Here is a 15,957-nt window from a genome sequence, read left to right on the forward strand (position 1 = left end):
AGTACAAATATGAGAGAAACGTCTTATCATCAGCATTGTCTTTACCAGCTATCTGATCCTGGATAAAAGTCTTCTCTAGATTTTTCCATTCATTATGGTGTACAGCAACACACTTCCCCATTGCTCCTATAAACTGTCTAATGTGATATATCCAGCTTTATTGGTACCTGTCTCCATACCACACGTACTTCCATTTCATTTTCATTACAGTTTTAACTATGTCTTCTGTTCTAGTCTCTTTTCTGATTCTTTTGTTTCTTGTCCTGTCTTTCCTAGAAATTCTAAACATGCATTGTACATTATTTTAGTCTTATTGTAATTTATCCTCTCCTACACATTTTATCAAACTATTATAGATTTTCCAATGGTGGATCTTTGGTTTTTTTTCATTTTTTAAACAGACTTTTATGCTTTTTACAGATACTGAATGTTTAAATGGTGCCACAAAAACACATAAATAAATACAGAGAGATTCATAGCTTGATTCAATCTGTGGTCAAGAAACTGCATAGGAATTTTCAGATCTGCTACAATTTCATTTTTGTCTCCACTTGTCCTCACAACAACTGAGTCCCTCTCATCCTGGAGGTCTCCTTACTAACCTTATCCAGCCTATCCCTCTTTCCTCCTTGAGGAAGGAATTAATAGTTCTGAAAGCTAGGACAGTTTTTTGTACTTTTAGCTGTGTGTATCACCAGCACTAAGTATCTCGGCTCGTGAAGGTAAATGCTAGCCAGTCACTCTGTCTTGTAATTTCCATAACATTGTGTTATGAAAGACACACAAGTAAGCACACCTCACACACACAACTGCTACCTCTGGCTTCTCAGGGCAGACTGAAATGCGATGAATGGGAGCTAAAATACATAGTAGAGTGGAGAAGGGGGAGGGATAGCAGGGTATGGGTGGTGGATAGGAGTTAGCCCCACCTAACTGAGCATGCGAGGACTAGATGGTGCTCAAATAAGGCCCCTATCAGGACTCAATGCGGGAGGCGGGGGGGAGGGAAGGTGAGTCGAAACGGAGAACTGCAGAGAGGAAAAGACTGGTGATGCAGGCAGAGTGTGGAGCACAATTAGATGGAGATGTGAATTGGGAGGAAGTGATAATACAGAGAGGGCTGAAACTGTTGTGTGGAGGTTTGGGGGCAATAGGTTAGTTTAGGTTGAGCCTGGGATAATTTCAGTAGTAGACAACATATTGTAAGGATGGCCCACAGCTGTGCAGTTGAGAGATGCTGGTGGTGGAGGGGAGGATCCAGATTGTGAAGCAACCTTTGAAATCAAGCATGTTATGTTCAGCTGCATGTTGTGCCACAGAATGGTCCACTTTGCTCTTGGCTACAGTTTGGTGGTGGCCATTCATCGTAGTAGGCAGCTAGTGCCAATGCCACTGGTCTTTTCCCTTCTCTGCTGGTATCCTCTTCCACGGCCCTTCCTCCCTCTTCCAAATCCTCCCAATGCTATGCCAGGCAGCCTTGTCTGGACACCATGTAGTCTCTGTATGCTCCATCAGGTCAGGCAGCACTAACTCCTCCCCCCCCCCCCCTCCCTCCTCACACCCTGCACCCCTACCCTTCCCTGCCCCACTCCACATTGTTGCCTCTCCTCGACATGACACTATAGCATTCTGGACACAGCAGCCAGAGGGAGTGGTCACTTATGTGTGGGGTGTGCTTGCTTGTGCGAATGTGTGTTTGTTTTCTTTTCTGAGGAAAGATTTGGCAGAAAGCTAATTACCTACAGTTTTATGAATAGATTTCCTTAACAGATTTTTATTTTTTATTCCTTTAGGCAGCTCGTCATGCCCATCACTCACATTTAGTGTCCCTTATTATTTTATAATTTTGCATATGTCATTGCATCTTTATTCCACCATCTCCAGCAGTGTGAAAGAATCGCCTAAATAGCCATCTGAAGCATGCAAAATATAAAATAGATGAAACAGTCACAACTGGTTATAGTTATCCACTGGAATGAACTTTCTACGAGATTAAACAATGTTTAACTCAAGGTCAATAGAGAATTGTACCGCTCTGATTATTCTTTTCAGTCTGCAGTTCTCTATCATCCAAACTAAATCTGGGGAGAGCAACAGAGGAAGCAAGAGTCATACAGCACAAAGACTGACACAGAGAGTTTTGCAAAGGCAGCAGACCTCGCCTCATTCATGAAATGCAGCCAATATATCTATGCATAGTGGTTAATATTGAGCATCTAGTCTCACTGTGGATAGTGAGGTTTCTTATATGAATCACTATTTATACACAAATGTCTGACAGCTGCAGAAGGAAATGAAACATGGTATTCAGTCGTCGCTACTATAACAAAAGTGCATAAAGCATTGTTCGATCAAGGTTGGTGGAGGCAGACATAAAATAATAGTGGGCTGAGGTCTTTAGATGGCTGCCAATGAGGTGCAGCAGTCAAGAAAATAAAACAGCTTACACATAAAACACTTAAAATAGTTCATAGCCTAGATGGGAACGTACTGTCCATCTATCACGAAAATTTATATGCACCTCTGTCACCACGTGTAATGGAAATAAAACAGTAAAAACTGCCACACTGTATGTTTAAATCATCTGGTGTATGAAAATGAAATAAAGAAATAGTTCCATCGAATAATCTGGTAATTTAACTTGAGACACAAACAATAGACTTTGTATGTTTACTTCAGTTGTAATTTATAATTTGCGACGCCCTTCACAGTACATTAACATACTCTAAACAACCACACAATCATTCCCCACCTTATTTCCAAAATCTTAAGGTGCGCCACCGCTAAAAGGAAACAATTTCTTCAAAAAATCATTACTTCATTTCAAACATATGAATTGGAAGAAGAGCATGTTCTGAACTATGTGAGATTTGGTGCTAGACTTAATCGTAAAAAAAAAAAAGCCATTAATAATAATGGCACCCCAAATGGCAAAATTTTATGAAGACACGGAGTTACTCATTTTCTCTGGGGTCGTAAATTACAACAAAATGGAAATCTTCCGACCATCTCTCTAGAAAACCCACTCACTGCAGATTTGAAACAATGACGAATTCCACCATAAAAGTGCTGTTTAGATTTGTCAAGTGTTAATTTTATTTAAGTGAACCGAAAACTATCGGTTTCTAATATAAATAAGTTTGTTAGTTTATTTATTTAGCCCTTCAGTCCTACTGAAATGATAACACCGCAATTCCATTTTTCAAATGTATGTTGACTTTGTCTACGCTTGCTCAATTGGTAGTCGTTAGTCGACATAGCCGCTCACGTCGATATTTTATAGTCGATGAAAGTTTTCGATATATACTACACAAATTGTGATTGGTTGCGAGTGTCACTAGGTTTGAACAAGTTTGTGTGACAGGTTGCCAACTTTGTTCCACATAATTAACAGATTTTCACGAAAAAAACTTTTTACGAATAGCAGGTAAGGAAATGGCTATGAACATCAGTAATTGTAACTTTTACATCAAGATCAGAATCAAAGCGTGGCTGAGTGTGACCCTAGTATTTATATTGGATCTGTCAGTGCCTTTGAGCCAATGATTTAACAGCATGTCTACTGCTGATTTATTTATGTTTACACAAGAATGTCAAGTTTTGTCTGTATGAGTGTAATGTGTATGTTCGATATCTGGGAACTCGTTAGCGACAGATAATGAACAAACAACTGAGAATTTATGTAAAAAATGCAAAGAAGCTGAGTACTTGTTTATCATGATTTATTGCAGGATGCGTAAAATCATGATTGTATTTTGTATTGCATATTATAACGGGCACACCCATTGGCTTCGCACAGGGTGCGCTTAAGTAAAGGATAAACAATTGTTTCCCTACGTCACAGGAAGGAAACACTGTGGACTGTTATTTTGGCGAAAGAAAGAAATATACGTATTTCTCAGTTTTTGCGCTTCTATGTCGTTGCCCATATGTATTAATCTAGAAAAATCATATTACCCATTAATGGTTAATATGTTATCATCTTATTAGATATAACTGGTAAAAGTAACACCTTTCTGTTTCTCGTGGTATCGTGCTATTGCTTCGGTTTTTGCATTGTGCTGTGAGTCTGATACTTGTAATGTGAATCATTTTGCCTCTGTCAGGACGAGAATCGGGATACGAGGACTATGGCTGTTCAATACGGGGTGAAAATTAAAACGCCTGAAGCCGTCCCTTTTGCATTTAATTTACCGAATAAAATAGCTGGAACTGTGTAATCTAATAGCACAGTTAGTTCATTAAACCATCTAGTTCCATTCTGAAACAAGCACTTTTTTTATTTTTTGTAGTGTTTTAAGGTACTTACAGTGAGGCAAAATAGATAATCTACTGAAGGACAGTATTCCCTCATGTTGATTGTTACATGTGTTCATAGAAATCAGCCTTCCCTTTCCGGCATCAATTTATGCTGTCGACATTTGTGTGACAGTGCAAAGTGATGGCTTTGAAGAGAGATTTTATCCATTAGAATTGGTTTGTGAAAGCCTAAAACTGTATTGGAGTTCTTATTACCCTCTTACGCATTTTTTAACATTTTTATTTTCAGCTTGCAAGCCAACTGTGAATTGTGGGAGTGATGTTTAACACACACACACACACACACACACACCATAGAATTGTTAGATCGGGGCTTTGGTGTGATAGGTGCTGTAGCTTTTTCCATGTGGGTGACTGTAGTGTCATGGGAATAGGGGAAGTAAATGAGACTCATCAGTGGTTTTGTAGGATTTGTAGTAGAGATAGTAAGATACTAGAACAGGAGGGGAAAATTGCCACCCTTCAGGCTGAGTTAGACAAGGCCAGGGGAGATCTTGGCAGGTTAAGGAGGTAGAAGGGTAAAGAGAGGTGGGAAGGGGCAACAGGAGGAACAGGCCTAGAACTTTGTCTGACGGCTTTGTGGTGAATGTTGAAAATAGATTTGACCTATTGCTTCAGTTAGAAACAGGTGAGCCTCAAGCAGTTGCAGGTGTAGACAGGGCACAACAAACTTTCATCAGCAAATTGAAAAGTAAGAAAATAGGGAAATCAGTAAAGAGAAAGAACGGGTTGTTAGGTAGTTCCCATGTTAGAGGTGTTGGCCAACTTTTGCAGGATGAACTAGGATCAGAATACCAGGTCACCATTTTTTTTTTTTTTTTTAACCTAGTGCTGGTCTAGAGGATTTAGGATCACTTTGCAAAGAGTTCACTAAGGAAGACACCGTGGTTATAGTGGGTGGGGCAGGGAATAGTATTTACAGAGATCCTGGGTACAGTGTAGAGTGTGACCTGGCAAAGATTGCATCAGCATCGAAGCATACTAGTGTTGAGTTTGTATCTGTTCTTGGGCTCCATGACCGACCTCATTTGAACTCTTCTATCAAGAGAGTTAATTTGGAGTTGGAATGGTTGCTTATGTTGGGTGCAGGGTCACACATTGGTGTGGTTCCTGTTGATTCTCTCAGTAGTTGGAATCATACTAGGCATGGCCTTCACCTCAACAGGAAGGGGAAGGGTAAACTGGCTGGGAAAATAGCAGGAAAGTTAAAGGGGGGAGGCACTGTCTTGAGTGATAAAATACCAGTGCTTATAGGGTTCAGAAAGACCCCTTTTTAGGGTAGCGAGGACAGAAAGAAACCAAATTTTAAGAGAGGTTAGGACTGAGACAAACTTTCAGTTTGAGAAAGAAACAAAAAAACATAATTTTAGCTTATTACATCAGCATAAACAGCCATTGGTTAAGAATTTTCAACAGTCAGCAGATATTTTAACTCTACCCAATTTTAACTCAGTCAATGTGAAATGTCAGCTACCTTTATTGCATCAACATATTTGAGGACTGAGAAGTAAAATTAATGAATTAATTATCTGCATAGGTGAATTAGAGTCCTTAAAGCCAGCCAACATAATCTGCCTCTCTGAACATCATGTGACCACTGGTATAGAGCCTTTAAGTGTTACAGGGTTTAGGTTAGCATCTCACTCTTGTAGATCAGAAATGGAGAAAGGAGGAGTTGCCACATTCATCAGGAACTATCATAAATTTAAGAACATAGACATTCATAAATTTTCCCTAGAACAGCATATGGAAGCATGTGCAACAGAAGTAGAATTTCACAAAAAAATCCTTCATAAAATTAAGCTGTACTGGCCCATTTAACAACCAAAAACAAAGAAATACTGGTTGATGGTGATTTCAATGTAGGTTCCTTTAAAGACTCTCCCAATAAGAACTTAAATGAGTTAGTAACACACTCATTCAACTTAATTCCCACTGTAAAGTTTCCCACTAGGGTAGCCAATTGCTCACAAACAGCCATTGATAATATCTTTATAGAAAAGTCCAATGAATAAAATTATATTACAAAACCAATAGTCAATAGCCTCTCAGACCATAATATGCAGTTCCTTCTGTTAAATGTTAATACTGAACAGGATCTAAAATCTGTTAAATCTGAGCTCAAGAGGGTAATCAATAAGCCAAAAATTGATTATTTTAGGACACTCCTCAGAGACATTCGCAGGACTGATGTTTACAGTGCTCATGGCATGAATGAAAAATATAACACTTTTGCTTATAAAGTGCTTACCTTATTTGAACACTTGTTTTCCCCAAAAACTTACCAGGGTTAGAGCAAAGTCTACAAAGAAGCCATGGATTGCTCAAGGAATAGGGTTATCTTGTAAAACAAAAAGAAAACTCTATCTGTCAATCCGAAACAGTTCCGATGTTGATGCTATAGTGCATTACAAGAAATACTGCAAAATATTAAAGACTGTGATACGGACATCAAAGCAAATACATTACAAGGAGAAGATAGTCATATCAGACAAAATAAAGACAATATGGGATACAGCAAAGGAGGAGACTGGTAGAACCAGACATGAAGAGGAGCAAATAGCATTTAGAGTAAATGATACATTGGTGACAGTTGTGTATAGTGTTGCAAAACTTTTTAACAAACATTTCATAATTGTTACTGAAAAGATGGAGTTGTCAGGTTCTGTAGATGCTGCTATGGAATACCTCAGAACAGACATTTCAAGTAACTTCCATAATATGAATTTGACCCTCACTACCCCAGCAGAAATAATGTCCATCATAAAATCTTTAAAACCAAAAACATGTAGTGGGTATGATGAAATATCAACAAAGCTAATTAAAGAATGTGATTCTGAGTTAAATAACATATTAAGCTATCTGTGTAATCAGTCATTTATCAGTGGAATATTTCCTGAATGGTTAAAATATGCTGATTTGAGCTACTGTTTAGGAAGGGAGATAAAGAAATAGCATCAAATTTCTGTCCAATTTCACTTTTGCCAGCATTCTCAAAAATTTTAGAAAAGGTAATGTACAATCGGCTTTATAACCATCTTATCTCAAATAACATGCTGTCAAAGAAGCAGTGCACATTTCTAAAGGGTTCTGATATTGAGAAGGCTGTCTACACTTACTGTGAAAATGTGCTTAATTCATTAGACAAAAAATTGCAGCCAACTGGTATATTTTGTGATCTGTCAAAGACATTTGACTGTGTAAATTACAATATCCTTTTAATTAAATTAGAATATTATAGTGTAACAGGAAATGCTGCAAAATGGTTCAAACCTTATATATCTGGCAGGAAACAAAGGGTGTTGTTAGGAAAGAGACATCTATCAAGCTATCGGGCATCATCCAGCTGGGAACTAATTACATGTGGGGGTCCCACAAGGTCCCATTTTAGGGCCTTTACTTTTTCGTGTGTATATCAATGACCTTTCATCAGTAACATTACGAGATGCCAAGTTGGTTTTGTTTGCCGATGATACAAACGCAATAAGTAACAAATCAAGTGTAGTCTTAGAAAGATCAGCTAATAAAATATTTGTGGACATTAATCACTGGTTCCTAGCCAATTCCTTGTCACTAAACTTTGAAAAAAAAAACAACATGCAGTTAAGAACTTGTAAGGGGTGTCCCACGAGTATATGCCTAACATACAATGACAAGCAGGTAGAAGAAGTGTACAGTGTTGAATTCTTGGGATTACAGCTTGATAATAAATTCAACTGGGAAAAGCATACCACAGAACTGCTGAAGAGTCTTAACAAGTCTCTATTTGCAATGCGAATTGTGTCAGAAATTGGGGATATAGAAATGAAAAAGCTGGCATACTATGCTTACTTTCATTCCACAATGTCATATGGGATTATTTTTTGGGGTAATTCATCAAGCCAAGTTAAAGTTTTCCGGGCACAAAAACGTGCAGTAAGAGTTATATGTAGTGTGAACTCAAGAACATCCTGCAGAAGCCTGTTTAGGGAACTAGGGTTACTAACTACTGCTTCCCAATATATTTATTCTTTAATGAAATTTGTCATTAAAAATATATCACTTTTTCAAACCAACAGCTCAATTCATGGAATCAATACTAGAAATAAGAATAATCTTCACAAGGATTTAAATTCACTTAGTCTTGTACAAAAAGGTGTGCATTATTCAGGAACACACATTTTCAATAACATGCCAGCAGCCATAAAAAGATTAACAACCAATGAAATTCAGTTTAATGATTTATTGGTGGCCACCTCCTCCTCCTCCTCCTCCTCCTCCATTGATGAATTTCTCAGTAGAACCAGCTGATTTGTATGTGTGTGTAAGTACAATCTAACTTCTGCACCATTTCAGTGCAATAATGTGTTCTTCGTAAATAAGTATTATAGTAGTTGTATTACTCATTTATTACCTTATAAATAAATTTAAAAAAATTATTTTAAATTCAGTGCGTTAGTATTTGTAAAAAGATTCTTTCATATAGTGTTCATTAAAAAATGATCATCATTCCACTTGGGACCTGTGGAATGGTACATTAGCTTATTTGTTTGAGTTGTAAATATTTGTCATGTATTGTTGTTTTTCTGACATGTTCTACATCCTGGAGGACCTCCTCATTACGGATCAATTGTTGGAATGAAAGTAAATCTAATCTAACACACACACACACACACACACACACACACACACACACACACACACACACACACTGCAAACATCACATACAAATGGCATTATGCATGAAAATGCACTTGAAAATAAACATTATTTCCTGAAATAAATAGTACAGGTAATAAATAAAAGAAAACCGTGGCTGGCTGCAGCAAGTGTTATTTTGTAATGAACAAATCCATTCAGAGAGATAGAACAGATGCTCTGGGTACTGTATTATCAATTAAACTGTTTAATGCCAAATCTCTCAGATACCTGTGCTTTAAATTCTCATCTTAAAAGCGCAGAAGTACCTGTGGATCAGCCTCTTTTTTTTTTTTAAGAAATCACACTCCAAGGATGCTGCTTAAGTTGGGAGGCGGGGATGGGGCAAGGAATTTTGATGCACTGTCAACTTACTGATGGGCGGAAAGAGTAATATAATGACAAACAGAACATCATTTGTTGGAGCACAGTCTCAGAATAACAAAGTAAAATAATAGAGTCTCAAAGTGATGTGTTGCTTACACTTGTTTTACATACTGGATCAATCATCAGTCAATAATGCTAAAAACCCATAGCTTTTGTACAATGTTTTTCTATTACTGGATACACAGACTACAGCCCCTAGAGCAATGGAAAACGATTTTGAAATTTTCCTGGACAGGAAATAACACATACTATGTCTTCCTCATGAGAAATATGGACACTACTGTATTTTAATCCTGCATGGATTTGTTAGCTGCAAGATGATTACACTTCCAAAACTTAGAACATTGAGCTATTAATAAAACCTTTCCCCAGAAGCATACCCTACTTTCCACCATTTAGTGGCAAAATTATATACAAAAAAGTAATAGTAGTGTGGGTTGTCATAAAATGAGAAACTGAGGAAAGAAAATGCACACACAAATACAATAACATGCAATTCAAAGATAGAAGTAGGTTAATAGGAAATCCATAAAAACTAGAAAATTGTATAAATGACATTTTTCAGGTGTTGGAAGCTACAGCAAAATTTCATTAAGGCAGGTGTAGCACCCAATGTATAGACAGCACAGTGTGGTGTCCTGCAAAAGAGAAGACAGAAGAACAATACAAAAATTAAGAAGTCATCCAGCCTGGATGAGTTACCAGCCTCTATTCTGAAGGCATGCATAACTAGCATTCAATTTATTATTTATTTATTTGTCAATAGCCCATTTATTGCAGTGGTATCAGCCATGTCAGAAACAAAACAGAAATAATATGTACAAAAAATTAACAAAATAGTATATGATAAGGCGAGGATAGGGCAGAAGGTTCTCTGTGGCCTAAGTAAAGCAACCATTCCAGCATTTTCATTAGAAACAGGGGAAACCATAGTAAACTCAAGTCAAGGTGACCAGATGGAGGGTGAACCCCAGGCTCCCCGAATGCGGATCCAATATGTTAAGACTGAAGGAGCCACCTTGCTTGGTACACGATTGAAAGGGGAATCCCAAAATACATCATCTACATTGTGAGTACAACATGCACAATAAATAAGTCAATGGACATGAAACTTTGAAAATAAAAACACTACTGAAAAGTGAAAACAGATAAATTACATAACACTGCAGAAAAGACCAACGTGCCTAATAAGCAAATCATTTAACTTTGATATAAAACACCCCTTAAAGAAGTAATGCATACGAGCACATTATGTAGCACTGCTAAAAAGTAAAATGCACAAACACTTGAAAACCTTCAGACACTAAAACCATCGCAATTAGGGGAACACCAGTATGCACGGACTCCACTGTATACAGGGATGACCATATATAACAAGTTAATGGGCAAAAACATATTTAATATTAAGCCAGAAATTTTAAAAACAAGGCTACAGCAGGTTCTGTGGGAAATGCTACTATTCAATGGAAGAACTCGTAGAGGATGAAACGATTATTTGAGCAAATGGTAATTAAGTGTTATATTTTTTGTATGTATATATAATAAAATTGTATTATTATTATTATGCTGTTTGTTAACATCAGCTGTTCTTTGCTTATGGCGAAATTTTAGCGCAGTTTGACATGTCTGCTGTGGCTGAATTAAATGTTCATAGATTATGTTCGTTATGAGACAAATAAACTACAATTCACAATTCTTCTCGGCAGAAGTGTATTACACTGCATCTGAAATAGAAGAAACCCTAGTAACCCTATAGGCTCACATATTCATTTACATCATAAACTTCTCAATAAGAAATGATTTTGACACTGATCCGAAAGCTGTTTCTGCCTGCAACTTCTTTATGTATGTTGGCAGTGCATTATAAAGAGTGGCACCAAAGTGGCTCACGTGCCTTTGAGTATGGGTTGTTCTGATTTGTTCTATATGTAAGGACCACATTTGCAAGTATTATAACTGTGGCAATCGGATTCATTTAGCAGTTCATCAAGTCTAGCTTTTGTCATCGATACGCATTTGTGGGTGTACAAGGAGGGTACAGTAAACAAATACAACTTTTTTAAACAGGGGCTTGCAGTGGGCCTTAGCCAGTCTATGTGAGAAGATTCAGAGAGTCCTTTTCTGTAATGTAAAACTTTCATTTAATCAACTGTAAATTGTATCCCAGAGAACTATTCATTAGCTACAAGACTCATAAGTAACTAAAACAGGCCATTCTAGAATCATCTGAGGAGCAAACTTTAGAAATAATTCTCAGAGTAAAACATGCAGGGCTGAGTCTCTGGGAGATATTAGTTACATGGTCTTTCCAGCTTAAATCTTTGTCAACATACACTCCTAAAAGTTTTGTGCTCCATACCCTTTCTAACTCATTTATGCCTAGTGCCAAACAGAGAGCATGCTTTTGATTCAGCTTCCCAAATTGTGTATAGTTTTTTTTTCTTCTTCCCTTTTGGCACTGAAGCATGTATGCATGGAATTGAAGACTTTATCGGTTGTAGTAGACAGAGATTCCTTAATATCACCCACTATCACGCTAGTATCATCTGCAAACCACATGATCTTGGCTGCCGTTCCTGAGGTATGTGTGTCATTTATATAAATAAGGAACAGAAGAAGGCCTAACACACTACCCTGAGGTAGAAATCAAATAATGGAATGTAGCAATATTATGAAAAGGAAAGTTGTTACCATATAGTGGACATGGTGAGTCGCAGATAGGCACAACAAAAAGACTGTCACAAATAAAGCTTTCAGCCATTAAGGCCTTCGCCAATAATAGGCGACACACACACACACACACACACACACACACACACACACACACACACCCGCGCGCGCGCAGCTACAGTCTCAGGCAACTGAAACCACAGCCATGATTGAATTTGGGAGTGGGGCAAAAGGTGAGGCCTTTGGAAAGGACAGATATTTCTGTTGGGCTACAGCTTCTGGAGGATAGGTTCATGATTGTGTCACGGGTCTGTTTAGAATCTGGATTCTTTGTAGTGGTGGGAGTGAGTTTTGGAAGGTGGGCTAAGTGTAGTAGGTCTGCAAGACAGGGTTTGTCAGCTATAGGGGGACATGGGAAAGGTTTGGATGTTGTTGTAGAGGTGGTGGACAGTGGTGCCCCAAGGCAGAAGTAGGAAGTGAGCAGGAAGGCAGGAGTAGGGAGTGAGCAGGATGGAGAGCTTTTTGAGGTGGCATTGTGCATGTTGCTCAAGCTCCTGCAGAGCAAAAGCTTCAGAGTTTCAATGTGTGTTATGGGTTCCAGGAATTTGGGATTGCATAGCAGAATTTTGCAGATGGAGAGAAGGTACTGTAAGGAGGTTTGGTCTTGGTTGATATGGTTTTGCAGGCCTATGTTGGTGAGGGCTAAGAATTGGCAGAAATGAACAGTTGGACCTCATTACGGAAGGAGGGGTGGCAGCCAGAGATGGGTAATTTGATGATAAGGCCGTTGAGGAGGATTCCACAAGCCAAGCAACAATGCAGGAGTGGTGGGAGGGAGTTTTGGAAGGTGCGGTAAGTGTAGTTGGTCTGAGAGACAGGGTTTGTCAGCTATAAGGGGACATGGGGGAGGTTTGAAGGTTGTTGTAGAGGTGGTGGACAGTGGGACTGGGATCTGGCTAGGTATAAGGAAATTATTCTGTATTGATGCAGATGGAAGGAGCAAGGATCCATGGTGCTGAAAAAATTGTGAAAAATTACATAAATAATGTAGAATTGTGTCCAAACATTTTTTTGCAAACATACACCTAAATACATGTGAAAATTCATGAAAAGGATGAAACGGATGTAAAAGGGGGAAACAAGAAGAAATCTCCCTCCCAGGGGACACCACCTTATCATAGGCACCTTCAGTGAGGGGCGGGAGGGTTTGTGTGCCTCAATGAAGCGCCGAGATGTATGCCAGCGGTAGTGCAGCTACTGGCATGGTCGCCCAAGCTGGACTGGTCTCGATTGTTGTCTTGCAACACAGGGCAGGGGATGGGGGGGGGGGAGGCGGGCTCTGTAGGCATAGGAAAGCCAACCTCCTTAGTGGAGTAAACCCTAAAGAAATCCAGGTCCTCCAAGATGGGGGTTGGCCATGGGGCCAATAACATGCTGTAAAACCGACATATTACATAACCTCAACAAAAGCCTCAGATGATGGATGTGTGACAAAAAACATGACCTCGGCAAAGAAAAATGACAAAAGATTTGGTAATAGTAACATGGAATGCACAAACAATGTTGAAACCTGGAAGGACGAAAGAAATAGCTGATGAGATCATGAAGTACAACATTGTAGTGCTAGAAGAAATAAGATGACAAGGACAGATAGATATGCCCCTGTATTCTCTGCTGTATAGTGGACCAGACAGAACAGGACAAGCCGGAATGGGATTCATAATAACAAAAGAGGTTGGTACCAGTGTTTTTGAATTTGAAACCATAAATGAAAGACTTAGCAGACTGAGAGTGAAAGTGAAATTCAGAAATATAACGATAATAACTGCATACACACCAACAGAGGAAGCAGAAGAAGAAACAAAGGAAAAGTTTTATGAAGATCTAGAAAGTGCATGAAGTGAAGTACAAAAGTACGGTCTGTTCTTAGTTATGGGAGATTTTAACGCACAGGTTGGGCGAAGTGAATATGGAAGAGTATCTGGGAGATACACATTTCACGAAGAAAGTAATGAGAATGGAGAAATGTTACGTCAGTTTGCTGCTAGAAATAATCTAATTATCAGGAGCATATGTTTCCCACACAAAATAATACTTCTTATAGCATGGAAATCAAATGTAAGTGGAGTAGTCCATCAAATAGACTATGTTAGTAAAGGCATGACATGCCACGTCAGGCATCAATGTGAGGAATTGTAGGGTCTCTAACTGTGATTCAGACCACTGTGCTGTGAAAGCTTTAGTGAGAGAGAACCTATCTCTAACATCTAAACCTGGAATGGAGAAAATTACAATCTGGGCCACAGAAAACTGAATGATCCAGAAGTTGTGAAAGCATACCAAGTATAAGTCAAGAGATGCACTGACTCCCAGCAAGGAAACAATGGGAATCCAAGAGAGATGGACTAAGATCCAGGAAGCACTGAAAGAGGCAACAGAAGACATAGTCAGGATGAGAAGAAATGAGTGGTTTGATGATGAATGCAGGCTAGTGATAGAACGTAAAAATGCAGTGAGACTGAGAATGATACAGAGAGAAACAAGAAGAAATGTGGAGGTGTACATAGAATTAAGATCCAATGCCCAAAGAATATGCTAGAAACAAAAAAAGGAATGGCTGAAATCAAAGTTTAAAGAGATAGAGGAATTAAAGAACAGAATGAAACGAAGAAATTCTATCATGCCATGGGAAAGATGAGAAAAAATTTTCAACCCAAACAAAATACATGCAAAAACAGAAACGGCGAGATAATAGATGAACAAACAATATTGCAGAGATGAGCAGAATACTTTGAAGACATGCTCAACAGAAACTCAGATCAGGCCCCAAGAGGAACATAGGAACAGGAAGATAACACAGAGGCAAGAGAAATTGAAAGGGATGAGGCACAAAACCCAACAATGCTGGAAATGGAAACAGTGATAAATAAACTAAAAAATTACTGTGCACCTGGTGAAGATGGGACCATGTCAGAACTAATAAAATCAGGGGGGCAACTTCTAAGGCATGAAATATTTAGACTAATAAAGAACATATGGGTAAATGAAAGCATGCTGGAGGAGTGGAGTACTGGAATAATATGCCCAATATATAAGAAAGGAGAAAAGCTCAATTGTGAAAACTATAGAGATTTTCTCTGGAGTGCTGAACGAAAGTATAAAGAAGTGCACCGAAAATATACTCGGAGAATACTAATGTGGATTCCGACCAAACAGAGGTACATCTGACTAGTTGTTTGTTGTTGGACAAATAATGGAAAAATTATATGAATATGATATAGATCTTCCCTTCCTGTTCGTGGCTTTCGATAGTATTAATAGACCAACATTGTATAAAGAGCTGAAAGAATTGGGCATCTGTGATAAACTGAGAAAGTTAATTGAGCTAACAATGAAGAATACAAAATTAAAAGTGAATAACAGAATGACCATGCAGTTGGACTTCGAGGATGGAGTGAAACAGGGTGATAGCCTCTGTTGCATAGTATCATACAAAAAATAGATACAAGAGCAACAATAATGATGATGTCCAGCCAGATATGCAGATGATACTGCCATGGTGACAAGGGATGTAACATCGTTTAAAGAAATATATGGACAAATGGAAGCAGAAGGAACAAGAATTGGACTTATTCTAAATGAAAGCAAGACAAAATATTTGGTTATGTCCAATTCTGAAGCTAGAAGAACACCACAGAACCTGAAGAACTCTGATAAATGCTTCATAGCTGACAGATGCTTCCATTATTTAGGTGTCCTCCTAACCTATGATAATAGTATGACACAATGTATTAGAGAAAGGATACAAGCAGGAAGCAAAGCCTGTTATGCAAACTTAAAGATACTCAAGAACTCTCTAATTACAGGAAAACTAAACTGAGAGTATACTCTTCCTTTGTGCGA

At 38.4% G+C, this 15,957-nt stretch overlaps 1 protein-coding gene across 3 annotated transcripts in view; it reads left to right on the forward strand.

The window, feature by feature from the left end:
- The first annotated feature begins 3,320 nt into the window (after nt 1–3,320).
- LOC124777459 (broad-complex core protein isoforms 1/2/3/4/5-like) overlaps nt 3,321–15,957 on the forward strand; it is a 65,199-nt gene continuing 52,562 nt past the window's right edge. Inside the window, exons 1-2 of one of the 3 annotated variants that reach the window (XM_047252882.1) lie at nt 3,338–3,427; nt 9,950–10,103. The gene's annotated coding sequence lies outside the window, so the exon portion shown is untranslated. Of the gene's footprint in view, nt 3,428–8,582; nt 8,624–9,949; nt 10,104–15,957 lie in introns of those variants that run through there. The other 2 variants (XM_047252883.1, XM_047252881.1) reach the window with 2 other exon arrangements.

Source organism: Schistocerca piceifrons, chromosome 2 (assembly GCF_021461385.2).
Source record: "Schistocerca piceifrons isolate TAMUIC-IGC-003096 chromosome 2, iqSchPice1.1, whole genome shotgun sequence".
Classification (NCBI taxonomy): Eukaryota; Metazoa; Arthropoda; class Insecta; order Orthoptera; family Acrididae; genus Schistocerca; species Schistocerca piceifrons.